The 26,103-nt window shown below is 48.3% G+C and overlaps 1 pseudogene; it reads left to right on the top strand.

Annotated features, from left to right (window-relative positions):
- Nucleotides 1-24,695: 24,695 nt before the first annotated feature.
- Nucleotides 24,696-24,869, top strand: LOC144116655 (U2 spliceosomal RNA; annotated as a pseudogene).
- The last annotated feature ends 1,234 nt before the right edge of the window (nt 24,870-26,103 follow it).

Genomic DNA, 26,103 nt, shown 5'->3' with positions numbered 1-26,103 from the left:
GTGGGAGCGCTTTAAAGAACGCCTCCGAACCCACCTCTTGTTCAAGGTAGCTCAAATACAAGAGAGACGCTTCCGCACTCTGCGCTTCACAAGTGTCACTTTGTTTCATTGTCTTGAAGAAATTCCCTTTACTGCTTACTCCGCAGGCTTTTCGAGTGCCTGCGTCAGCCCAGATTTAGACGTCGCAGAGAATAGAGTGGCGGACGCCATAGCCGCGTTGCTTCTGCGCCTGGATTGAAACCTAAAAGTATCATTATCATTCCCCAGCCAGGAGAAGCACCCGGTCTTCATTGTACTGTTTTAGTGATGCTAATATTGAAAGGCATAGGTTGGAAAGGCCACAGCAGACAGTAACAATCTTGTCGAGAGGTGTCAAATCATCTCCACATCTGCAAACTACATAGTCAATGGGCAGTGTGGCTTTCAGAATAACATACTTATTTCTGATAACCCCGACAACTCTCTCAACGTGGATCCTTACATTAGCTAGTTGGTTCTTTCAATTTGTGAATGCTGTGAGCGCAGTAAAACCCGACACTTTCGGACGCATTGAACCCTCGGTCCGCAAGCACTACGTCACATGGAAGTAAGTTATCTAAAAGTCCACAGTGCTCAGTTATGTGCATGTCACTACAGCGCCCTCCCCCTCCTTCAGAGAGGAAGTTGACAATTCCTTGTGGTGCAATGCCAATTAAATACTTTTCCGTATTGTTGCCTTTATACTGAAACCATGTCTCACGTCTGGGCAAATACGAGGATGGTCTCCCTATCTTTATTTCAAAGCAGTCAATTATCACGGCTAAATTTTCCGGAAAAAAAATCTTAAAATGGTTGTGGCATTGTCCGGTGCAGAGCACTTCGTTGCGGCCACAATATTTGGGAATTTACACGGGAGTAGGTAGCGTGCAGCCATTTGTCAAATCTCCGTGACACTGTGACATCCGACACAATAAACCTGAAGTCGAGGTCAGCAATTTGCAAATTCAGTCTCAACTTCATCATGAATAGCAGGAACTCCTGGAACTTCACCAAACAGTTATTTGCATTGTGTGATACAAACCTCTCTAGAACATTAAAGAGTGCATACAGAATTGTGTACGGGTCCGTCTCTTCCCACAGTTTTTATGGTTTGCTTACAAAATGCACGCAAGAGACATTTGTTTAAAATGAGATGTTCAGCTATGCTTGTACGTCATGCACCTAAATAAACAGTGTGCATATGCGACGGACTTACCTTCTACGAAGTGGGCGCCGCAAACACGTATGCCCGTCCGTTCGGTGTTGAGATCGGCGCGTTTTATCCGAGCCAGCCACACCTCCCGTCGCTTCGCGCATAAAGTTTTCGTACGGTCAAGTTAATCCGCGATGATCTTCGGCAGATGAAAAAAGTGTTTCTGTTTATTTCGCCCAACATGTGCGGTTGGAGCATCTAACAACAACGCAGATAACCATCGCGACGCCGTTGAAAGTACACCGTACGCGCGAATTGCATGAACTGTACCACGGCTGCTGTGACTTCACCACCATATCGGAACAATATCCCCAAGATTCCTAGCTACGATGACAGTGCAAGTCATGTATGCCCGGTGCTACGCAGAATGTAGCGCCTTCACCTTATCAAGTGAGTCAAAGTGGCCCAGTACTCCTGCCTCAAACTGAATGCAATACAGTTGATTTGAAAAAGATTTATTAGACATTAACGTAGGAAAGGCGACGAGTCACCAGAACGGTAAGGAGACTACGTCATTAACAGGGCGCATAACTTATTTCTGAAAGAGAAAATATATCAGAATTCGAAGTGAGCCACTATTTAAGAGAAAATGAGCGGTGAGCTACTCATGATGATTTTATATTCGATGAAGAGCAACGATGTGCATGATAGCATGTAAAATGAGGACTAATGTGAAAATATATACAAATATATAATATATATAATTAACTGTGCTGAAATGTGTTATGCGTGTTGTGATGCTTACAGATATGGACTCTGACACTCGTAGTAACACATGACATATGATATGGTTGAACATAACAAATTGGCCTGAAAAATACCCTCATAGGCACATCGAATACGCACTAGAAAGAGCAAGATCACTGGCTCAGAAACGCAAGCTCCCCAAGGTGGAACAGCTCCTCCGCCAGGAAGCTTATTAGCTCCCTTCGAAGGTGGGCTAAAATAAGAAAAAGCGCACTCCGCCGCCGACTCTAGCCGACTGCCTCACAACGATTTCGACATAGCGCGAAAGCGCCATCCACATTCAGAAGTCGTGCAAAGCGACCGCAAGGAGATTCACCGTTTGCCAGATACCTGTTGCACCTAGACTTCGCAAACCGACATTAATCGCCCTCGAAAAAACACGAGCAACTACACATTGTTGCGCAATGTGACGATTGCGTTCCTGGTGTGGGCAGTTAGGCCCCTGCGATTAGAGCACATTACATCATTGTAGCCGGTCTCGTTTAGGCAACCCCCCACCTCTAAGAGCCACATAAGGTCTCGGAGATGCCCCGTAGAAGGGACGCCGAAAAAGGCAACCAAGAACTGGACTCCGCCCGTCGCCTACGGACTGGAGGCGCCAGAGGAAGAAGCAATGCGCACATTGACTCTACCACTCTGTTCGCCGAGATGTCTCTGTCCGGGCTCACGCGGCCGGCGTGACGATGAAACGCCACCATATGTGAATAAAAAAACAGGCATCCAGAAAGCCTGCGCACCCCTTTTGAGTGGCACACCAGGTACTAACTCCCTCACCCTTGTGCCCAAAAAAGATACGGCATTCATACTAGGCACTCAGCCGCCTGCAACAAGGGACGAAGGTCGCATAGAGCCAGAGATCAACAGACGGACAAAGAAAGGAAGCCGAACCCACCCCTCGAACGTGGCTTCCCGAGTGCTGCCCGTAACACCAGCACCATGCAACCCCTCCTGCAAAAAAAACTGTCAAGAGATGGAAGAAAACGCGAAACCCTAAGAGGCGGATGAGTTTCATGCGAGAGGTAATGTACTACGCACCCTATTCGGCCACAAGAGCAGACAAGGTATCGCCGCTCCAACAAGGGAAAGTCAAAGGCTCTGGGCATCGCCCCATTCATACGCACCTCATCGAGGACCGAATTCTACAGCGAAGCTGCTACCCGGCATGCTTCATAATCAACGCCAAGGACGCGGATGCTGTTGCGGTGCGCAATTACAGACCACCACTGACGCACTTCTGGCCGGCCATTTACAAGATATTTACTTTAACAAAAATTGAGGGTAGCTTCATGTCGTCTGCGTAAGCGGCTACACGCAGCTCTTGACAAAGAGAGATGGGGAGACCACGAATTCCCTGGCCTCTACTGACGGCCCTAAGAAAACGCTCTAAGCTAAGAGTGAACCGAAGTGGTGAAAGGAGGCAGCCTTGTCGGACACCACGCGTTGCGGGGATTAAGGAACTTTTTCATCCGTCCATAATCAGTGTGCTTTGAATTCGCTCGTAAAGGTTTTTAATTAAAATTATGTAATTTCCCGGACACTGAGAAGCCTCTAGAAGGCCGAACATGTAGCCATGCTCCATGCGAGCGAAATCGTTTTCTTTATTTAAAGGCACGAGTATACCACTAGCCAAACGCCTCTGCATGTAGTCAGTACACGTGGTATACGGTAAGCTGTAATTTCCCTGCCAAGGACAGAGCACACCTGATGGCAAACAATGAGAGGCCGTCATACCCCCCAACCGTCGGATCACAAAGGCTGCAATAGCCTAGTAATCCACGTTCAGAAGCGTTATCGGCCTCCGCTCCTCAGAATGAGACAACCCGGGATCATGTTTTGAAAGTGGTATACTCAATGCACGTTCAAGGTCCCCAGGGGGTCGAAATTATTATGGAGCCCTCCACTACGGCACCTCTTTCATCCTTTCTTCTTTCACTCCCTCCTTTATCCTTCTCTTACGGCGCGGTTCAGGTGTCCGCCGATATATGAGACCGATACTGCGCCATTCCCTTTCCCCAAAAAACCAATTATTATTATTAAGACCAACACTGTAGAAATATGAGGGATAGCCTTTCGCCTCCGCACACCCACAGCGCGGATGCAGCGTTGCCGCTCGCCAGCTGCGTAGAGCTTCGTGCCCGAGGGAACAAAAGGAGGGACGACAAAGCGTTGACACTCATATTCTGTCTATTACATTTGCAATCAATACACAGAGCGGGCCAACTAGCTACAAAACATCAACGAAGCATTCGTCGGAGGTAGAAGGCTACGTAAGAAAGGTTTCCGAATTATCCGCCATGGCAGGGGTGCGACATCTTAGGTATCAGCGGAGAACGTTTGTATGCGCCGACAACTGTGGCCGGGTCTTCCCGTGCGGCCCCATTCTTGAGGCAAGCCATCCCCGAGCATTTGCTGGGGAAGGTGACGAGAGATCGCGTTTGCTGCGCTCACTTCGCTGCCTGGAACCATATGTCCAGCGGCAAGGCACGACGGATCTCCATGTGCCTGCCGTGGAAGGTGACGAGAGCGTGCGGTTTGAACCATTCACGAATCTGGCCGGGTCCCGTAGCGGCCTTAACCGGTTCCGCTGAGTTCAGTGTAGCCTTCGAGGTGGTGCTCCGTCGCTTCTTCCGCTTCCTCTATGAGAGAGACTTCCCTCCTCTTCCAGCCGATGCTGTCTTCACGCATGGTCATGAAGATCGGAGGCGTCGATTTGGAGGGGGGAAACAGGTTCGCCACAACTCACGCCCAAACCCTTCCTATAAGAAATGATGGTGGCGGCGAAGGAATCCATTGAATACAATTCCCACCCCGAATAATCGAGAAGTAGCGAAAGGAAATAAGCCTTCCAAATGAAAGGACCGTTTGAACCTCAATACAACAGAAAGTGTAGTGAAATTTCCGCTTCTGTTGGCTTTGTAAGCTCTGGGCATGCAAGAAGAGAATTTTAAAACGAAAGCTTTACTGGCCGCGAACTTGCGATTTCGCCGTGGCGGTGCTTCGAGGGGCACATGACGTCACAACGCGCGCCTCGCAACGGATATTATTCTCTTTCTCTCTCGCTCCCTGCTCACAAATGCGCATGCGTCACTAGTGCCACCGAGGCACAGGTGTTCCGCCACTGCGCAACGTCGCGCCGCGCCTTTCCTCAAAATCCAAATTAATTTTCAGTTTTCGCTTACCGCGGCGGCTGCGTTTTTATGGAGGAAAAACGCTAAGGCGCCCGTGTGCTGTGCGATGTCAGTGCACGTTAAAGATCCCCAGGTGGTCGAAATTATGCCGGAGCCCTCCACTACGGCACCTATTCTTCCTTTCTTCTTTCACTCCCTCCTTTATCCCTTCCCTTACGGCGCGGTTCAGGTGTCCAAATATATATGAGACAGATACTGCGCCATTTCCTTTCCCCAAAAAACCAATTATTATTATTATTATAATTACTTCTTTCCCTCCCTCCTTTGTCCCTTCCTTTACGATGCGGTTCGTGTGTCCACTGAGATATGTGATATGGTTACTGCGCCATTACCTTTCCTCAAAAACCAAACAAAACAAGTGAGCCGACGGCGTTCATATAGAGTTCATTGGCGTTGACAACTTTGCAAAGGCCGTTCATTTTCACGAAAGGAAAGCCGCACAATCGGCTCTTAGGGTCAGTGGAGACCTCAATCTCGCTTTCATGTACGTGGCGTTGGTGTCCAACTGCAAAATCCTGCTTTGATTGCGTTCCGCACACACGATAAAAGCGCGCCCTCCCTGCCATCCTGGGAGGTGGCATGTAGTTAATGGTTGATCGCGACAGATTGATCATCAAATGAACGCTGCTGCCTAGCTATTGCTGCAGTGCAGCATGTCAGCCACAACGCTGTCAGCGCTAACACATTCAGGCCACATGTATCTCTCTCAACACCGCCACATGTACCAAAGCACGAATGAGGCGTCCCCATATCTAGGAAGCCAGTTATGCTCCCTTCCTTTGCTCAAAGCCGTTGCCGTCTAGAACATTGTCAGTGCCAAAGCCAATGAAAACCGTGAACGCCGACATCTTTCGCTTTGTATAATCCGGATTAGGTGAGCTAATCCACATTAATTTTTAAAGGCTGATGCCATACCGAGTATAAAACGATAAAGCCCGGTAAGCAATACGTGTGGACTGAGACGGCACCACTAAGGCGCCCCGCACTCACATTAAGTGAAGGTTCCCGGCCCTCCAGAGGAAGGACGGGACTACTTAGCAGGCTCCTCCTCCCGGCGACAGTCTAGCGCTCTCTTAGAACGAGGCGTCGCAGATTGAACCCCAAGCTTCGCCTCTCTCAGGAGCCCCAAGTCTACACTTACTCAGTTCAGTCAGTGTTCGGGAATTTTATTCACCAAGGCTGAAAGAGCCGCAGAAATCATCCAAGTCGTGCTCTTGAATCTCACGCGTAAGCTTGCCTGCTCCCGTTGATGGATCCTATAGGTCCTTGCGCAACGCAGGCAGTTTTTTCACGTGTCCCGTTTGCTTCGCCAGCATACCGCAAATTTTCGAGAGGCCCGCAGCCACGTTCGTTGTCAATTTCAGAACTCGACCGGATTGTTTTCCCAGAGCACCGCGTACATTGGAGGTACTCACAGCTACAGGTATCGACTGTAGCTTTTTCTACTCGAGCTCCGAAGACATGCCCTGTCGTGCAGGAGGCGCCGATGCGGTGGCAGCAGGACCCGCCCTATAGTGCACTGCCCATCCTATGAAGCGAGACGGGCGTTGGTAGGGCAATCGATGGATAAGTTGCGAACGCATAGACACCACAACACTAGCACTAGTTAGGTCAGTTGAACGAGCCGAAGATCTCACGGCCTCCACGTCTTTGCTGGGCGCTCCTTCCGACTCCGCACAATGTGCCGAACACGGCAGTTGGCGTGACGAGTGAGCTTCTGCGGAGCCCATTTATGCCTCCTCTTGGTTCGTTGTCGACCCAGCCCAGTAGGTCAGCACAGTAACTGCAAGTCGCGAGCGATGGGAAGGCGCCAGCGGGCATGTCTGAATAGGACGGCGCAGAGAACACGTCACTGTCGCGATGTCATCACCACACCGTCCGAAGAGCCGCCGCTCCGTTACCCGCGACATCACAGCGTCTGCAGGAAGGAGCTGAGCATTGCGCCCGAAAGTGGCCTAAGAAGCCACACCGCGGGCGAACGCACTGCATTTCTCGATAGTCCCCATAGGCTCGACACGGTAGACTTCGCGTAAAACTATTAAGGCCTGCGCGCCGACGACAATCAGAAGACTGGCCCCCGCAGGTACAGCGGCACCAAACAGTATGGCTCAGTAGGCGCCCACAATTTCATTGCGACAAAAGACGGAACGACACTACCCTCATGCATATACATCGGCATTTTAAATCAACCCACACCATTGCTACGTGGTCGATTAGTCGCCAAAAATATTTGAAAAATGGCACTTCTAGTAAAAACACGTTCCCATGTCATTGTACTGCCCACAAAGTCGGGATTTCAAAGGCATTGGTTGCAAAGTTAAGCTGGAAAAACTGGCAATGTGCTAGTTATCGTGAGCCTTTACGAAATTTTTCCAAGCTAATTCATCAGAAAATTCTCATAAATGCAGCTCGTCACTGGTCGCATCAAAAATCACGCTTCTAAAGGCAAAAGCCCCCAAGCACGGCGGGCTTTCGTCTTCTCGTTACTGAATCTCCACACAGACACCTGTCTCGAGCTCTAAGCGAAAAAATTGGTATTTGAGGAAAGGAAATGGCGCAGTAATTGTCTCGCATATCTCAGTGGACAACCAAACCGCGGGATAAGGGAAGGGAGGAAGGTGGGATTGAGAGAAGGAACAGTAGAGGCGCCGTAGTGGAGGCTGGTTGGTAACAACTTTATTCAAAAGTCCTGCAGGGCTTTCGCTGACGGGGCCTTAGGTCTCCCACGTGGGGACGTCGATGTGTTCCCTCGCCGTCGCCTCGCGGACCTGCTGGACGGCCCAGAGTTGGTCACCGAGACTGTGGCTGCGCAAGGCAGCGGCCCACTGCGGCGGGAGCGTTCCGGAGTTAGCACCGTCAGGGTTTTGGCTACAGTCCCAGAGCATGTGGGGTAAAGTTGCTATAGCAGTGTGGCAGACCTTGCATATACTCGTCGGGTATGTTCCGGGGTAGAGTCTGTGCTACTATGCCGGGTTGGGGTACGTGAGCGTCTGCAGTTGTCTGAGGGCCTGAAGGCCACCGCTTGCGCCCTGTCCAGCTTGTCGTTGGGCGGAGGGAAGGTTCGGCGGGCCAGGCAGAGGGCCTTGGTAATTTCGTTGTATGTGGTCAAACAGTCTTTGGTGCTGTCCCATGGACGACGGTCGCCGGCGCGGTTCGCGAATTCGCGCGCATTTTCCGGAATAATTTTGACCAACTGGGGGTTTTTACGTGTACAGCCCACGCAGACGGCTTCCTTCCCATTTGGCCTCCATTGAAACGACACCGCCGCGGTCGGATGGTGGTGATGGCCAACTTATATTTACGGCGATTTACAGGAGAGAGTGCGGAATGGCCTGAAGATCAAGCCACTTACAAATTCTTGGAAAGGTCCCTAGTCCGGGACCCCTGGGGCTTCCCTGGCAGCTCGGGCCGTAGCGACGAGGGCTCTTTGGCCCTCTAACGTCTAGCGGCCGAGCAGGGCAGCCTCCCAGCTCTCTCGGGTAGGTGAGGGGAAAGAGGGTAAGCATAGGCACTTTCACCCCCCTAATCCGCCCGAAAGTTGAGTATGCGTCTGCCATATGGGACCCTCATCAAGCTTACATCATAAACAACCTTGAATCCCTGCAAAACCGTGCTGTTCGCTTCATCTTTTCAGATTATTCACGCTTCACCAGTGTCACAGCATTAAAACAACGTGCCGAGTTGGAACCGCTATCATGTCGACGCCATTTCGCTCGCCTAACCTTGCTTCACAAACTGTATCACCATCCCACCCTCCACGACGACTTCTTTTTGCCACACCCTGCAGTCTTTCCTCGCCGCGACCACGTTAACAAAATAAAACGCGTCACATGCCGTTCATTGCTCTACTCGAAATCATTCATTCCTCGCACTATAATAGATTGGAATAACTTGCCATCACACATAGCTACTGAGGTTAACCCACAATCGTTTCAGCATTCGTTAAAACAAACCATGGACTAACAGATTTGGTATTTTTGTTGTATTATGTGCATTTACTGAGTATTTTCTTCTGCGTTGTTTGTTGTTGTTATTTGTGTACATTACTAGTTTTTAATTAATTATTACGTGTATTTTGTTTCTAATGCCTGTGCCATATTTTTATGCTTGTATCGCCCCCCCCCCCCTATGTAATACCCTCGCACGAGGGCCCTTAGGGGTATTGTAAATAAAAAAAATAGCCGCCTAGATCCAGGGGGACACCATTAATGACACCCACGCCGCAGTTGCTGGGGCGAGGCTCGTAGGATTGGACTGCAACTCCAGCTATGCTTGTTATTTGCAAGAGGCGTTCAGTTGCGTGCGCCGTACGGGTGTCAATTGCCAGAAGATTTAGGCGCTCGTTAAGACGAACTTGAAGAACGCCATCTGGAGCCACAGATTCTAAACCTTGTCTCAGAGATAGTGGTAACGCAGGTAATGCGGTACCCGGAATCTAGTGATTTGATGACAACCGTAAGGTTGTGCTTTGGAGTTTGAGGTACATGCGGAGCATCTGCACTCATAAGTGACCGCTTTGAGCCGCGACGGCGCTTTGAAGGCACTTGAATAAATCTCTCAGACCATTCTCCGGACATCGCAGTAGTGTCCATGTAGTTGATAGTAAAAGAACCTGACGAATCAGAAAAATCGTCCTGACCTGAAGGTAGTGGCAGATCACGGCTCGAGTCGTAGCATCAGGAATTCGTGGCCCATGAGGCTCTGGAAATCCTGGTCATGATGCAGCTGGAGCAGAAGAATGGTTGCAAGACACCAGGCTTGAGGCAGCAGGTAGGGCGGCAGCGCAAACAACGGCTGGACTTCGCACTGGACCATTAGCATCGGCACACAGAAGAATGGCGCAACGCCATCTCTTCTGATGACTCTACTTTTTGCCCTTCCCCTAAATAGGCGTCTCTACCCCCTGCCACACAAGAAACTTTCCCCGGAGGACCTGTACCACCTAAGACGCATCCAAACACTTACTTTCTCGAATCTGCACCACAAACACCGCATTCACCCAACATTATACGCAGGTACTACATGTCCTTGGTGTGCCGAAATTCTCACATTCACGCACATTGCATGCACATGATCCGATAAACTGAAGCACTTGAAGCCGCTCAAGGCGGCGCTGGAGCAGCGGGTGGTGACGCTGGCCAGCGGCACCCTGAAAGACCAGGAGCCGCTAGTCGCCATCGCCAAAGCGTCGGCGGAAGCCACTGGACTCTTGGACTGATGACCCCACCCACAACCCGCTCCCGTCTCCTTTTTACATATAAATGTTTATTCTCTCTATCTCTCTCCTACCATCGCATTGGACGTTCGTTTTGTGCCGCGAAGGCCGCGCTGCCTGCATTTGTGACGCTTTGACGGTGGCCAGGGCGTCACCGTGCCGCCGTGTTTCACAAGTGTAGCGAGACAGCCGTTAAAGCAAACGCGATTGATAGTGAATGACCCCGCGTTTCTGAATACGCACCACTCGCCGCGGCCATAATGTCTTTTGGCGTCTACCTGTGCTGCGTAATTAGCTACGATGGACGGCGCAGTTTGCGTCTCTTCAGAGCAGCCCACTTGGCGGCCTTTGGGGCTTCTTATGTCGCTTCAAGAGTAGCTAACCTGATAGGGACAAGACGAAAACAGGCACCACAGAAACCAACTTGGCCTAATTCTGGCACTGTTCGACTGGTCCGTTTTTGAAACGCGCGATCACACGCTATCACTTGCCCTTCGTTTGGAACGCATAATCACCAGATATCGCTTGCACTTGCTTGCGTAGCCGCCTCGTGGTTCGCGCGAAACGCGTTGCTTTTCCCGCCGCTGTTGCTTATCACTGAGCGTGACCCCGGCGGTGTGAAGCGCAAGCACTGAGCGGAAATGAGGCCAAGAGCCCAGGAGCAAGCCCCGCTTTATTTTGGCCGCGCATTCGCACCGGACGCGTAGCTCAAAGCCAGTGACTAACGTTAGACGGCACTGGCTTCCTTCACGGACCACAGTCGACGCACTCTAGGCAGGGCTGCTCACCACTCTACCTGTCCAGACGAAACTTGTCCAGCGCAAAAGCGGACGCGCTGTAGAACGCCGTTCGTGCAGAGTGGGAAGTACTTCAAGCTGACCGCGAGCATATCATCTCTCTTTACAGTTCTGGGCCGAGGACGATGTCGGAGATTTCCGCGGGCGCTCATTTCACCCTAAATTTACAGGCAACACACAGGACACATTCCGTCAATGCTATGAATGCTCTCTCAGCCGCCGCGGGGGCTGAGTGGTTATGGCGCTCGGCTGCTGGCCCGAAAGACGCGGGTTCGATCCGGCCGCGGCTGTATAATTTCAATGGAGGCGAAATTCTAGAGGCCCGTGTGCTGTGCGACGTCAGCGCACGTTATACAACCCCAGGTGGTCGAAAGCTCCGGAGCCTTTCACTACGGCGTCTCTCATAGCCTGAGTCGCTTTGGGAAGTTAAACCACCATAAACCAAACCGAAACAGCTATGAATGCACTGAACCCTGCGTCAAATTTTGTTCTCTCATGTCGAACCTATGGCCACGCCGATATCTGCTTGCGCTGCTTTTTTCCTCATCTAATGGCTTATATTATTTTATGTGCAATGTGACCTGCCTTGCTCTTGTCCTCTGATGAAAATAAAGTAAACCATTTAACGGCGAAATTCCTTGTAGTCTTCAGTGCGCTCGTTGGTATTCGAGCAACACACGGTATGTTTAAGTAGAAAAGAAAATGCAAAGAAGCGAAGAAATCCTTTACGCAGCGCCAGTTTGTCGCCCAGGCACATGTGATACGTTATCTCATCTGGACAAAGCGGGAAGCGCATTCTTCACCCTAGCCCGCCCAACTGCATGCCTGGTGTAGTGAATAAAGAAAGCAACCCCTAGCGCCAAGCGCTGCATGTAATTAGGCCGTACCCTGCAAGCAAGGAAAAAATCCAGCTGCTAGCATGGAAGGACGCACGAGCACTGACCGATCTCGACAGCAGTTGTCCCACATCAGGTGGCGCCGCGAAGCAGTTTAATTTTTGCCTCCTCTCGCATGCCCTGGCATAGTTTGGGAATCGCCGGGACAAATTGGGAGGTCGCCATCGTGGTAAATAATTGTTTAATTTCCCCTTTGGTCCAAATCGGCCAAGGTAATAACTTCGGGTCTCCTAGACGAAATTTTTGGAAATGACTTGGGTCAAACTACGCCGTTGTCAACGTGCCAGGCATGGTATGTTATCGTTGGATATCAAATTTGCTCCAGATCGGCTGAGGTCAAATTTCGTGGGGGGGCCCGGGCGAAATTTTTGAAAATGACTCAGGCCAAACTTGAAGGTCGCCTTTGTATCATGTATGTTCAATTATGGTTTGGCATCGATTTTCGTCAAAATCGGATAAGGTCAAATTTCGGGAGCAACCCGGGCAAAATTTTTCAAAATGACTGGGGCCAAATTTGGAGGTCGCCATTTTTTAAGGCACACAAAGTTATGGTTTGACATCGATTTTGGTCCAAACCAGGTAAGGACAAACTTCAGCGTTGTGCATACAAAAAGTTTGGAAATGACACGGGCCAAATTTGAAGTTTCCCGTCGTGCCGGGCTCGCTCAGTTATGGTTAGACATCGAGGTTAGACAGGAATGCTACAGCCTGCTTTTCACAGCAGAGCAATTTGGGGTCATCTCCCTTTCAGTCCGGAGTGAGATAAAGGCTACAGCAGAAAAATTCTGCCCAGTTTTTTTTTTTCATTTTTCAAAGTGAAAAGGCACAGTTAAACCACGGTTCTAGGGCTTTAGCACGTGCTATGGAGAACGAAAACAGGTCCACGATCTATGAGATTAAGCTATGCATGTATTCAGCAGCGCCTTGTATCGTCTTCAAGCGGAGGGTTAGCGTGCGGCGTTCACTTTATACACCATTTTTCGTCTTAGTCTCGCACCGGTCTCCTCGGCAGCGCGTCGACTGCCTTCCTCCTCTCTGTTCCGTGCGATGGGCAGTGCCCGCGCCATGTTTGCATTGTTCTAGCTTCGCGCTTGCCGCATTTTTGTTACGTTTTTGCTCTTTCCTGGATTTAGCGCTATGACAACATACTCGAGATCCGCTGGGAACCATTGCATCGTCTTCGGATGCAAAAACTACGGTAAGCAAAAAAGCAAACAAACTGGAAAATGGAAACAGGCGAAACTCATGGGCAGCCGCGCCGGCACTGTGGTTGCAGGCCTTTTCAGCTGCATCGATTTCCTGCGGACAAAGAGCAGGGATGGCTTTGGCCTGCAGACATTGACAGGGAAGAATTCTCGCCTCCTTTGCCATTTCGCGTCTGCTCGGAATACTTCGTCGGTAGGAAACGAGCAGACGTAAACACAACGTCAATTTTTCGTCTTGAGTACGAACGAAACGGGGGCAACTGTTTCAGTTGTTATTGAGCTACTTAAGTTCTTAAGCAAAAAAATTACACCCTGAAACCCACTCTTACTCAGGTCAAAGTTGGATTGCGACGTATTCACACGGAAGGTTATGTGCCGACAAAAAGACGAAAGGAAAGTACCACATGCCGGTCGACGAACGAGGCGCTGGCTCGCTTGTTGTATACTTTGATAACGCAGTAGTCTAATCTGAAAGAGATTTTTGCGGGCTAAACTCGCCAACGCAACACGACGAAGCCACAGTAAATGTGCCTGGCATATCTGTGTGCAACTTTTCTCAGTAACTGTTTTTTAGCCGCCGCGCTGGCTGAGTGGTTATGGCGCTTGGCTGCTTGCCCGAAAGACGCGGGTTCGATCCCGGCCACGGCGGTCGAATTTCAATGGAGGCGAAATTCTAGAGGCTCGTGTACTGTGCGATGTCAGTGCACGTTAAAGAACCCCAGGTGGTCGAAATTTCCGGAGCCCTTCACTACGGCGTCTCTCATAGCCTGAGTTGCTTTCGGACGTTAAACCCCATAAACCAACCAAACCATTAACTGTTTTATCCGAAAGTTTTAATACTACGATAGTGGTCACGCCTAACTACCGATAAGCAACGCAAGGAGTGTAAGGAAGGTGCAGCCAGCAGTTAATCCACTGCGATCGATCCATCCGCAGTTATGATTGGTGTGAAGTAGAAAACTGAATTCTGATGAGTAAGTATAATTCCCAGGACGTATGCACTGAGAACGGAAGTGCGATGAGTCCTCGCAAGCTTAAGCGCGGAAACATTCGATCAGAAACAGAAGACCGAGTGCAGAGCGAACGACCATCCCTAAAGGCGCCGCAGGCCTGTCACGCTTTTCTTTGTGCTGTGTACAATCAAAACATAACGATCTAGGAAGCCATTCAAGGCAACTGACTTTATAAGGATCCGTCACTAACCTCCAACGCTAATCACAGGCACAACCAGCGTTGCTGTGGCGATTCGAGAAGCTTTTGAAGATTCGTTGCTGCCCGAAACTCCGGACATGCCTCAGTGAGCTTGACTCAACCTCAAGCGATAATTTTTCTCGACATGCACACTGCAGCGCCGAAATTAAAGCACATTGGAAGGAAAACAACTGCCGTTAACTCACATGCGAATGCACAACTGGGTGATCACACATCCCAAAATGGCGACGATATTGCTCAGATCATAGAGGGCGCTGCGTATGCAAGGTGGCAGCGCCCCGGTAAAATGATGTATACGCAGTACAGAGCCTTATCGTAGCGTAAGGCAGCAGTTTCATGACCAGTAGGCGGTAATGAAGCTGCACTGACCAGATGCGCAGGCTACGTCATGAAAAGAGCTGCGCTTGTGTGCATGGAATAGTACCTATACTGTTTCAAAATGTATACGTGAAGATGTATATGTCATTAGTCCGAACCCCTGTCGCAAGCTAACCTCTAACTCGACTAAACATGCAAGCTATATGCAAAGAGAAATGCTATGACACCAACCAGAATGCTGAAGAACGAACGAAAGGATATTGCAGTCGAAATCAAAGATATCAAGAAAAACGCTTGGTAGACATAGAGAAGAAGCTTGGCCTCCTTACAGTCCTAGAAAGCAGGGTTAAATCCTGTGAAAAAGAAGTAGCCTGCATGAACCAAGTCACAGACACACTCCAACAAAAGATTGACGGCCTAGAAAACCGCAGCAGGCGATCCAGCCCGATTAGCTATGGCCTACCAGAAAAAGAAGATAAAACTAGCAAGTCGTTAGAGCAAGCTGGGAAAAAAGGCATCATTGAAGACACTCTAGAGCAAGAAAAGGTTGCCATCGAGCGCATACATAGGCTGCGGGAGTCCGCTGCAGACAAAACTCGACCGGTAATAATGAAGTTACTTGACTACAGACAAAAAGTTGCCATCTTAAGTCAAGGTTTCCAACTCAAACAAACTGACTATTCATTTGGTGAAGACTTCTCTAAAATAATACTAGACACACGGAAGAAACTTTGGGATAGTGCAAAATCAAATATCGAAAAAAAAGAAAAAAGTATCCCTGCGTCATGACAAGCTTTACATCAAGAAACGCGCATATATTTGGAGTGAAGGAAAGAACGACAAAGTACCGATGCAACAAAACGACACAGAAACAAGCCGCCGAATAACCCATCAAACCGCACAAGCCGCACTATAAAAAAATTGAGATTGATAAATGTAAATGCCCCCAGTGTCATAAATAAAACAGAATATTTAGAAAGCCTTCTAGTCGACAACGATCTCGATATTGTGACCATCACGGAAACGTGGCTATCATCCGCTATATTCGACCACGAGATTGCCCCGCCAAACTACACAACCATCCAGAAAGACTGGCCTTCACGAGGTGGAGGCGTGGCCTCACTGATAAAAAAAAAAATTCTCTTCACTTTGTCCTTCTTCCCGAGGTGGACAACGCTGAAGCAGTTTTCTGCAAACTATTGTGCGATGGGACGTCGGTTATAACCGGCTGCGTTTATCAAAGCTCTTCCTCTGACAGTGCATGTCTTTCAGCAATTCAAGATTATATGCTGCGTCATGTCCGTCAATCCAGGATTATTCTTGCGGGAGACCAACCTTGCCGACGTAGACTGGGCCACAACGCACCACACATCAGAAACTTCAGAAGCGCTAATAAACATGATAAATTTTAGCCTTCATCAACTTGTCACTAGTCCTACTCGCATTCAAGGTTTATCAAAAAATATCATCGGCCTCATATTTCTTAGTGACCATTTTCCTATAAATGAAGCAGAAATGGAAATTATTGAAGGAATAGCTGACCACAGTATACCTATGCGCCCACTCCAGCTCGATTATAGCGCTACTAGCCTGTGTACAAAAAAAAGTTTTTTGAACTTCCATAGGGCAGATGACGCAAGCATACTAACCCATCTGTCGCATGAATTCGATTCCTTCTTGGAAAAAGCTTCTTAAGAATCTACTGACGTAAATCCTTTATGGCTACTTTTTAGAGCATTGTCCTGCACCGTGTAACAAATTTTATCCCAATAATAAAGGAAAAACAGCACCTTAAGAATCCATGGATCACACGTGAGGTCATTAATGCTTAACGGCGCGTGAAACGGCTTCGTAGGGTTAACAAGAATAGTCCAAAATTATCCACAACTTTGAAGTTAAAGTATGCGGTAATGCAGTTCAAGCAAAACCTAAAGGATTCGAAACAAGACCACTACACTGTCACTTTACCTACCTTCCTGAAGAACAGCCCACAAAGATTCTGGAAACATCTGCGCAGTACCCAGCCAACGACAACCAAACTAACCAAAGACAAGAAAAGTGCGATGATTAACAAACACAAGTTCTTCCAGTCAGTCTTCACGAAAGAAAACGGTTCACTTCCCCCTTTCCCGCCACCCCGTGCCCCGGTGCTTGATCCCTTAACGATAACAGACGCCGGAATCCACAATCTTCTCCTCAACATTGACCCTAAAAAAGCAAGCGGTCCTGACGAAATTCCAAATGAACTAAAAAATGCGTTCAGTGGTGCAGTAGATATCTAGGACAGATTTTTCGCAAGTCACTGTCAACTGCTAATCTGCCACATGATTGGAAAAAGGCTAAAATAGTACCGATCCACAAGACAGGAGACAAAAATAATGTTGCTAATTTCAGACCTATATCGCTCATCAGCACTTCATGCAAAATACTAGAACATACCATTTTAAAACACATAACAGTCTTTCTAGAACGCGAAAATATACTCTCGCCCCACCAGCATGGTTTTCGATCAGGCTTATCAACCATCATTCAACTAACAGAGGTAGTTCATGACCTTGCTTTTAGTGTTAATAATCGTTCTTAAATTGACATGATTTTACTTGATTTTTCTCAAAGCTTTTGATTGTATGAGTCACGCCAAGCTCTTTGCAAAACCAGAACAAGCTATCGGGAAGGGAGAAGTTTCCGCTTGGATAACAAATTTTTTTAACAGACCGCTTTCAATTTGTTTTCTTCAATCATACACCATCTGATATCGCACCTGTCATATCTGGAGTACCAGAAGGCTCAGTTCTTGGGGCACAGCTATTTCGTATTTTTATTAACAATGTAACCAAAAATATAGGGTGCTAAATTAAACACTTCGCTGATGACTGTGTGATATATAAAGGAATTAACAGCCATGACGACCATCTTGTTCTTTTTGGTTCCCTTAAAACGCTATCTGAGAGGTGCTCCAAGGGGCAAATGTGTATTAACGTAAATAAATCAGTGTCAATGACGATAACAAGAAAAAACAGCCATCTCACTTCACCTATACCGCTAATAACATGCCTCTTTCGAAGGTCGATCAACATAAATACTTAGACATAACATTTATATCAAACCTCAAATGGGAAACACACATGACTAATATTATAACTACTGCACTGCGAAAGCTATTTTATCTAAAAAGACGCCTTAAGCTCGCTCCAATGAATATTATGCTTCTGAAGTACAAAAAATTTGTGGGACTCATTTTAGAATGCGCTAACACAGGTTGGTTTCCTTACACAGCAACTAACATTGCTAAACTTGAAGGCGTGCAAAGAAAAGCCGCAAGGTTCATTCACAGCAAATACCGTTCTACTGACTCACCCTCCTGTCTCTTAGCCTGTTCAGGCCTTAACACACTCTCGACGAGAGCAAAACAAGCTCGACTTAAGGTCTTTTTTCAAATGCTGCATCGTCAGTATAAAATGGATACCACGCAGTGCATTTCATATTCGCAAGCTAGAAAAACACGTCATCAACACGAGCATGCGTTAACTGAGTATTCTTTTTGTAACGACACATTCAGGTACCCATTTTTTCCTCGCGTGATCAGAGAATGGAATGGACTTAGCTCATCATTAACAACGACAAATTCCTTATCCAGGTTCGTTTCACAGTTAGAGCTTATCACAAAAAATTATTAAGGTATTCTATTGTTTGTTCCCGATTCTCTCTTAAGTAGCACTCCCAATAAGTAGCTATAAAATGCAGTTGCTTCAAGTAAAATTTCCCGTTTTTGCTTATCTCTATGACGTGCACATTTGTTGTTCATTTTATTCTACGTTGTTTTCTATAGCATTTTTGTATTACCTTATTGCCTGTATTTTTGATGAATTATGCTGTTTCTCCGTTATTTGTGTCACTCACACGCATAATTGTAGGCGAACAAGAAATCATTGTTCATGCCCTTCTGCTAGGCTCCCGGCTGAGAGCGGCACTATTGTGAAATAAAAATAAAAGTCAAAGGCCAACAGGTGCGATACTATGGCGGACCACATATGGTGAATCATATGGCAACACTTGACCTCTGGCTCACTTGAAGGTCAATTGGCAACGCACAGCGAAATCACCTTTACCAAGCGTATTGAAGCTTTCGCTTCAAAGTACTTTTGAGGTAGAGTCGCATTAATTCTACTCTTACTGGACACCTCAACCACACCGTCAGAGAAGGGATGAAGGAGGGGTCAAAAGATGGAAGAGAGGAAGAACCACTGCATTGAAGGCCTCCGGATAATTTGCGTCAACTTAAGGATCTTAAATGTGCACTGACGTCCCACAGCTCACGGGCTTCATTTGCTTTATGCCCCCATCAAAACGTAGCCACCGCTGCCCAGACTCGATCAGGCGCGCTTTTGGTACGCAGCCGAAGAGCTGACCTCTGAGCCGTGCGGCTGAGAAAGAAAAGAAAATTGCTTTTGAGTAAAGGAAAGCCTCAGTAATCGTCTCACTCCTCGGTGCACACCTCAACCGCGACGGGAGGAAAGAGATGGAGAGATGGAAAGAAGCCAGAGAAAATTAGACGAACTCTTCAGCTGCACCTTAAAGATATGACGCGATAGTGACCTAGGGTCCTGACTTATTACAAACATACTGATTAGCATACGGTCGAAAGATGCCACTTTACGTGAAAGATCGCACGACTTGCATATCATCTCCCACCCTTTCCCAAGCCGTTCAAGCGTGTCTTGTGTGTCCTAATCGGTAGCGAATTTGGCTCCCAACCGAAGGATCCGGGTATCGAACCCCGTCTAAGACGCCTAACATATTAAGACAAATCAGTAACTTTATAAAGTTCCATCATTTGAGACATGTAGCCACTTTTAATTTTCATTGCTTATCATGTTTTAATCAATTTCATCCCAGTCATGAAGCCAGATTTCACGGCTTGGTATCCTTTTGGAATTCAACATTTCTTGCGTCTGAAGCTTCTAGTTTTGCAAGAAAAGCGCCAAGTACATTGTTAATACCAGGACCGAGGTTGGGCTCAAGGTCACCACAACACAAGAGAAATCTAGTGACAAGGCAAGAAGTTACAATCATACATGCTCTAGGAGCAGGGGAATGCAAAAGTGAAGTGAAAAACACAGTTGACCGACGTAAATCCTTTCCGCGGTTAATGTGAACGTGCCTATACGGGCGCTGCACGCAGTGAGATCGTCGCCCATGATATGAACAACGCGTTTCCCAGACACAAGAAGAAAGCAGTGTGCTGCGACAAAACAACGAAACAGGACAAAATCAAGGTCTTCTTCGTAGCAGAAAAAAACAGTCACCTAGAAGTGAGAGCGGAAGAATTAGCGATGCAGGGGTATGGTCCCAAATCCCGATGCAGGCAGCGAAGGACGGTATTTCATCACAGACAGGCTGAGAGGAGTAGAGCCGAATGAAACGCCACCACGACGACGAAGGCACCACCACGAAGACGAAATACTTGCCCGTTTGGTACACGCGAACTTGCGTCAGCACAAGAACATGTCGCCGCGATATTTTCCGGCAGAACAGCAGCCAGAAGCGTACACGTCGCTGAAGCGCGAAGTATGTTGTGCCTTCGTAGGCATATAGTTCACACTTGTTGGGCGAGCCGCAGGGAATCCGGCAGTGACCAGGTAGGTCATTGGTCGGCCGCACACCTAGAAATGAAAGCGCAAGAATGAGTGATGCAGGGACGCATGGTCGCAAATGCGTAGGCCTGCACTAGACAGTTGCAAAAGAGGAATGGTAACATCTTTACGTCAAAGTAACAGAAGACATTTACAAAAAGAAAACAATGCATTCGCGATGCTTCCCTGAAAAGCAGTCCTATATGCTCGCCTGGTGCACATATTCGGCCTTGCAAAAAGATTTGCACGGAGTCATGTATGCCTGCCGACGATAAAGATGAAACAAGTACAGTTTTCGTGTGCTGCTAAAAATTTACGAATTTAGGTCTACTTTGGAACAGCTTTTATTTTGTGCAATGCGCTTTGCTAGCGAACCTGCCGCTTAGAGAGCTGCTGCCATGGTAATGTTTTTGTGCGTTTGTGCCACGCCGTAGGCGAGCGATAGTAAACGCTAATGCTTGCAGCCCTCTAACATTTCACCTTCATGGAAATGTGGCCGCCGCGGCCTGGATCGAACCATGCGTCTTTTGGGCCGAGCACAACAACTATTGAGCCACCGGCCACCGCCACTTAAGAGAAGTGACCACGCATTGTTTATAATCTGAATTGAACCCTGCAATATAGTTTTTTTGGGATGGTTACTCGATGACTCCTCTACTGCTCATATTTACGGGCAGTGCTGACAGGTGCTCAGGCAGTGCGAAAAAATTCGCGTGGCCACTACGGCCAGGTAATACTCGCGGCTTGCGATGCGCTGCAGGATGAACCCGCTACTTGCATGCACGCTGTCGCTCCACAAACAATCACCTTTCCATGATTTTACCCTGAACGCCTTGCACGAAAGGTCGGACGGTCAGACACGTTACGAGAACAGAAAGGATTAATATCGCGACAGGCGCTCAGCCTAACCACTTGCACACGCATATATTCCCTTCATTGGCCTTGTTTCAAACAAATCCAAACACTCAGAGAAAACTAACCACGCGTGAAACAAATGCGTCTGATAGCGGTATATAGCAGCTGCAATTCAGACAAGCCGCAGACCGCATCAATACAGCGAATCTCGATTGCCCCTTGCGAGGGAGATATTTGCAGCACTTTACCCTAAACAGCAGTGAGAAAACCACTTTAGTATGCTATTTCTTGGTGCCTACAAAATGTTGTCTCCCTATTCTCTTTTTCGACCTAGCGATAAAGAAATTTGTCGCGCGATGCTGGAGACCAACATGTGAGCATGTTGAGCCAGAAGAAATAGGAGCGCGTGACTTGCGTACACATATAAATATGTTGCGATTTCAGAGGCTACCCACCAACATGGCGGACAAAGCGCGGCGGCCATTAGATGGCAGCGCATTTCGCATAAGGCCTATAACTCAGACAGATTCGGGCAACATGTGGCTCGAGCATCGCTCGCTGCTGTGGTGACAGGAGCAAGGGCGCTCAACTCTCGAGGTATCGTATGACTGGCGGAATCACAGCACCCCTCTGTGGCCGCGTGTATGACTTAAGGTGCTGCTGTCAGCTTGTAAAATTATATTACAGGTTGTTCGAGTGGGCGCTGGTGTTCCGCTGTTAGCCTCGGAGTTGTCACGTTCAGGTTAAGGTCGCGTCATTGGAATGATCCGAAAACCTCGTTGAGAAGCTTCGGCGTTGTATGTTGCGCGTGAGCGAGTGCCGTTGCCTGCACATAAGTGGTCTTTCTGGGATCACGAGAGGCACATCCAACACAAGGATTGAGGGGTGGAGAGCCGCGCTGTGAAGAATGGGATGAAGAAGTGAGGGAAAGAAAAACGAGAGAAAGGACCGCGATATGGGAGTTCTACGAATTTATTTCTACCGGAGTAATTTAGGGATTTTTAATGTGCACTGGCACTTCACGGCACACGGGCGTTTTTTTTTTGTTTTCATTCCGCCTCCATGGAAACGGGGCCTCCGTTTACGATATTTCATCCGGTGTCCTTTTACTCGACAGCCGAGTGCCTAACAACTCAGCCTCTTAACGGGCGAGCAAAAAGAAACTGCTCGCGAGGAAATAAAAGACGCAGTAATTCTAGATTTAGTGGACAACTCAACCACGGCGTGAGGGAAGGGATAAAGGGGGGATCAAAAGATGGGGAGACAGGAAGAACCGCTGCGTTTAAGGCCTCCGGATTTATTGCGACTACTTCAGGGTTTTTAAAACGCCCTGGCATCACACAGCTCACGGGCGCCTTTTGCATTAAGCCTCTATCCAAACTCGGCCTACGTTGCCCAGACTCGATCCGGCGGGCTTTTGCTCGGCAGCCCAATAGCTAACTTCTGAGCGACCGCGGTGGGTGAGAGGAATAAAACAAAGCTTCTTTTGAGGAAAGGAAAGACTCAGTAATTGACCTTTCGCGGGAAAACGAGCCCCACCTGTCGTGCAAACAGGGAAGCTCCACTGGCATTTTTGGTTGGAAAGGGCTTCTCGACTACCCGCCGCGGTGGCTCAGTGGTTAGGGCGCTCGACTACTGATCCGGAGTTCCCGGGTTCGAACCCGACCGCGGCGGCTGCGTTTTTCCAAAACGCTAAGGCGCCCGTGTGCTGTGCGATGTCAGTGCACGTTAAAGATCCCCAGGTGGTCGAAATTATTCCGGAGCCCTCCACTACGGCACCTCTCTCTTCCTTTCTTCTTTCACTCCCTTCCTTATCCCTTCCCTTACGGCGCGGTTCAGGTGTCCAACGATATATGAGGCAGATACTGCGTCATTTCCTTTCCCCCAAAAAACTAATTATTAATTCTCGACTAAACATGTGTAAGGCAACGTTCAGCAGTTCACGTGCGCTTCTTTTGTTGTTTTAGTGTTCTTTCTTTGCCGGAAACGTGCGTTTGATAACGAAAGAGAATGATAAAGGATGAGAACACCCCATTTCCGCTTTTAGAAACTAGGTGGAGCGAAGAGTTTTCGCGTTGTAGCCTGAAAAAGGACCATGCGTTGGAATGCCTACACTCTGCTACCTCAACGGAGCGCCGAATAAACGAATGGAAATGTGAATGAATTTGCGCCTATGCGCGGGCGAGTGTACCAGTTTAATGGGGCGCACTTTCATAATGCGCACAGACGCGCTTCCTTGATAGAGCAGGAGTTTCTGCTAACTTCATACAACACCTTTTGCCGCAGGACACATTTAACTGATTAATAAACGACCCGTTGTACTATCTCAATCACTGCTCGTGCTGATACGGCAGAGCTTGCTTTGCGTGCTAACGGGCCGCAGGAGCGTTAGAGTGCCCAGATATACACGAGGTTGCGCTCCGCCGTGCTCCCGCGGTTCAGATAGCACAGTTTGACATTGTAGCATTTATGGTAAATGTTGATACTAGTATATATCATTCGGCTTCCATCGAATACGCACATGCGTCGATGGTAAAACTCTTCTAGAACGACCGAGCTGTGTGCACTTGGCAGCAAGCGCGATTGGATTTCAAAACATTTATTTTGTTAGAAGGCAAAATGCGGATGATCCGTGCTAGGTATCAGTACATGGCTGACAGCGACCTGAGTAACCCATTCAATGGCCCGGGTTTGAACGCCCAGGTCTTAGCTGACAAACACGGCCTCCCATTGTTCAAGAGTAGGAACTGGTATTATAGATTCCAGCGCGAAATGTAGCAGGAGCACCCGTTTCGGAACGGGCTGGATGCGTGCAATACTTGCCCCATCAACGGCTTCGTCTTTTGCGCCTTGTATCTCGCCGCGGCCTTCATTACGTCCAAGTCTCGCTGTTGCAAAATGCGTGGTTAGTTTCGATAGAAACGCGTTGCAGTTACATGGCAGTTACGTCGCAGTTACGTCGCAGTTACGTGGCATTTACAGCTCACATCAGTCGCCGCACTACAGCGCAGGAATGCACTGCCGGCTCATGTTTTCCAACCAAAACCAAATCGCCTACAGACTGCGCTGGTCGCGCCTTCACCGCGCATGCGCAGAAACTTTTCTGCAAATGGTCAATTGTCTCGCTTCTCGGTGGACACCTCAACCGCGACGTGATGAAAGAGATGGAGCAGGGATTGAAAAAACTGAAATGGAAACTGTTTCTTGAGGAAAGCAAATGGCGCAGCTGTCTCACATATACCGGTGGACCAAGAAACCAGAAAAGATCGGAAGGACTTTCTAGCTCCACCTCAAAATATGGCCCGATAGTGGCCTGTGGTCCTAACTCATTACAAACATACTCATTAGGATACAGTCTAAAGATGCCACTTCACGTAATAGACCGCACGACTTACATATCAGCTCCCATGTGGTCGGTTATCTGATTTCTGATTTAATATCTGATACGGGTCCCATATTGACCTAAGATATTAAACTTATTTTTGGAAATATGGCGGAGTGCTTGAAGCTTGCTAAACCTCCGCCACAGGTTGGCCTGGTATTGCACTGCCTCCTGGATTGGCCTGGGACATTATAGCGCGCGTCTTTTCTATCCTATCTTTCTATCCTATCTTTCAACTCTCCTACTTTCAGCACGTGGTAGCGAATGTGGCTCAGCCTGAGCCAGCGGCGAGGCCTGTGCACTTTCCCTTTCATTCTTCCTGTCAGCAACAGCAGCAGCAGCCAAGTCGTTCAAGCGTGCCTTGTGTGTCCTAGTCGGTAGCGTGTTTGGCTCCCAACCGAAGGGTCTGTGGGATCGAATGCCGCCTAAGATTCTTAACATATAATTAAGTGATTTCAGTGACCTTATAAATTTCAATCATTAGAAGAATGAAGCCAGCGTTAATACTCATTACATTTGATGTTTGAATCATTTTCATTCCACGCATTATGTAACATTTCAGGTGAGCGTTGTGGGTTGTTCGGAATTGCCGCGAGGTCATGTGGATGTGACGTCATGATCCTGTAGAGCAACATGATATTCGCGTAACAACGCCACCGACGAAGGCTTTTCTGTGAAACGAACTTCTTAACGCTTACGCGTTAAAAAGGGCAGCAGTGGGAGGCTCCGGTACATGTCGAACACCTGGTGTTCTTTCACATACACGCCTGACATGGATAGCGGCGGAAAGACGAGACAACGGGGCGGTAGGGTAAAGCAGAGCAAATTAGCGCTTTTTCAGGAAAAGAAATGGCGCAGTAACTTCCTCGCTTCTCGGTGGACACCTCAACCGCATCGTAAGAGAGGGGGGAAATGAAGGGAAAGAAAAGAAAAAGGAGTGACGTGGGGGACGGCCCTGGAATAATTTCTACCACCGCTAACCCGCCGCGGTGGCTCAGTGGTTAGGGCGCTCGACTACTGATCCGGAGTTCCCGGGTTCGAACCCGACCGCGGCGGCTGCGTTTTTATGGAGGAAAAACGCTAAGGCGCCCGTGTGCTGTGCGATGTCAGTGCACGTTAAAGATCCCCAGGTGGTCGAAATTATTCCGGAGCCCTCCACTACGGCACCTCTAATTCTTCCTTTCTTCTTTCACTTCCTCCTTTATCCCTTCCCTTAAGGCGCGGTTCAGGTGTCCAACGATATATGAGACAGATACTGCGCCATTTCCTTTCCCGAAAAACCAATTATTATTATTATTCACTCGGCTTATTGTCGCACGTTTGAATAGCTAGTGATAAGAAGTTGCAGCTATAGGTTTTTTTCTTTTTCAGTTGCGCATGTGGTTCAAGAAGTTATGGAAATTAAAAAGATTCCACACATTTGT

This window comes from Amblyomma americanum, chromosome 1, assembly GCF_052857255.1.
Source record: "Amblyomma americanum isolate KBUSLIRL-KWMA chromosome 1, ASM5285725v1, whole genome shotgun sequence".
In the NCBI taxonomy this organism is placed as follows: domain Eukaryota; kingdom Metazoa; phylum Arthropoda; class Arachnida; order Ixodida; family Ixodidae; genus Amblyomma; species Amblyomma americanum.
Note: the sequence above shows the minus strand (reverse complement) of the source record. Positions and strands in the feature narration are given on the sequence as shown.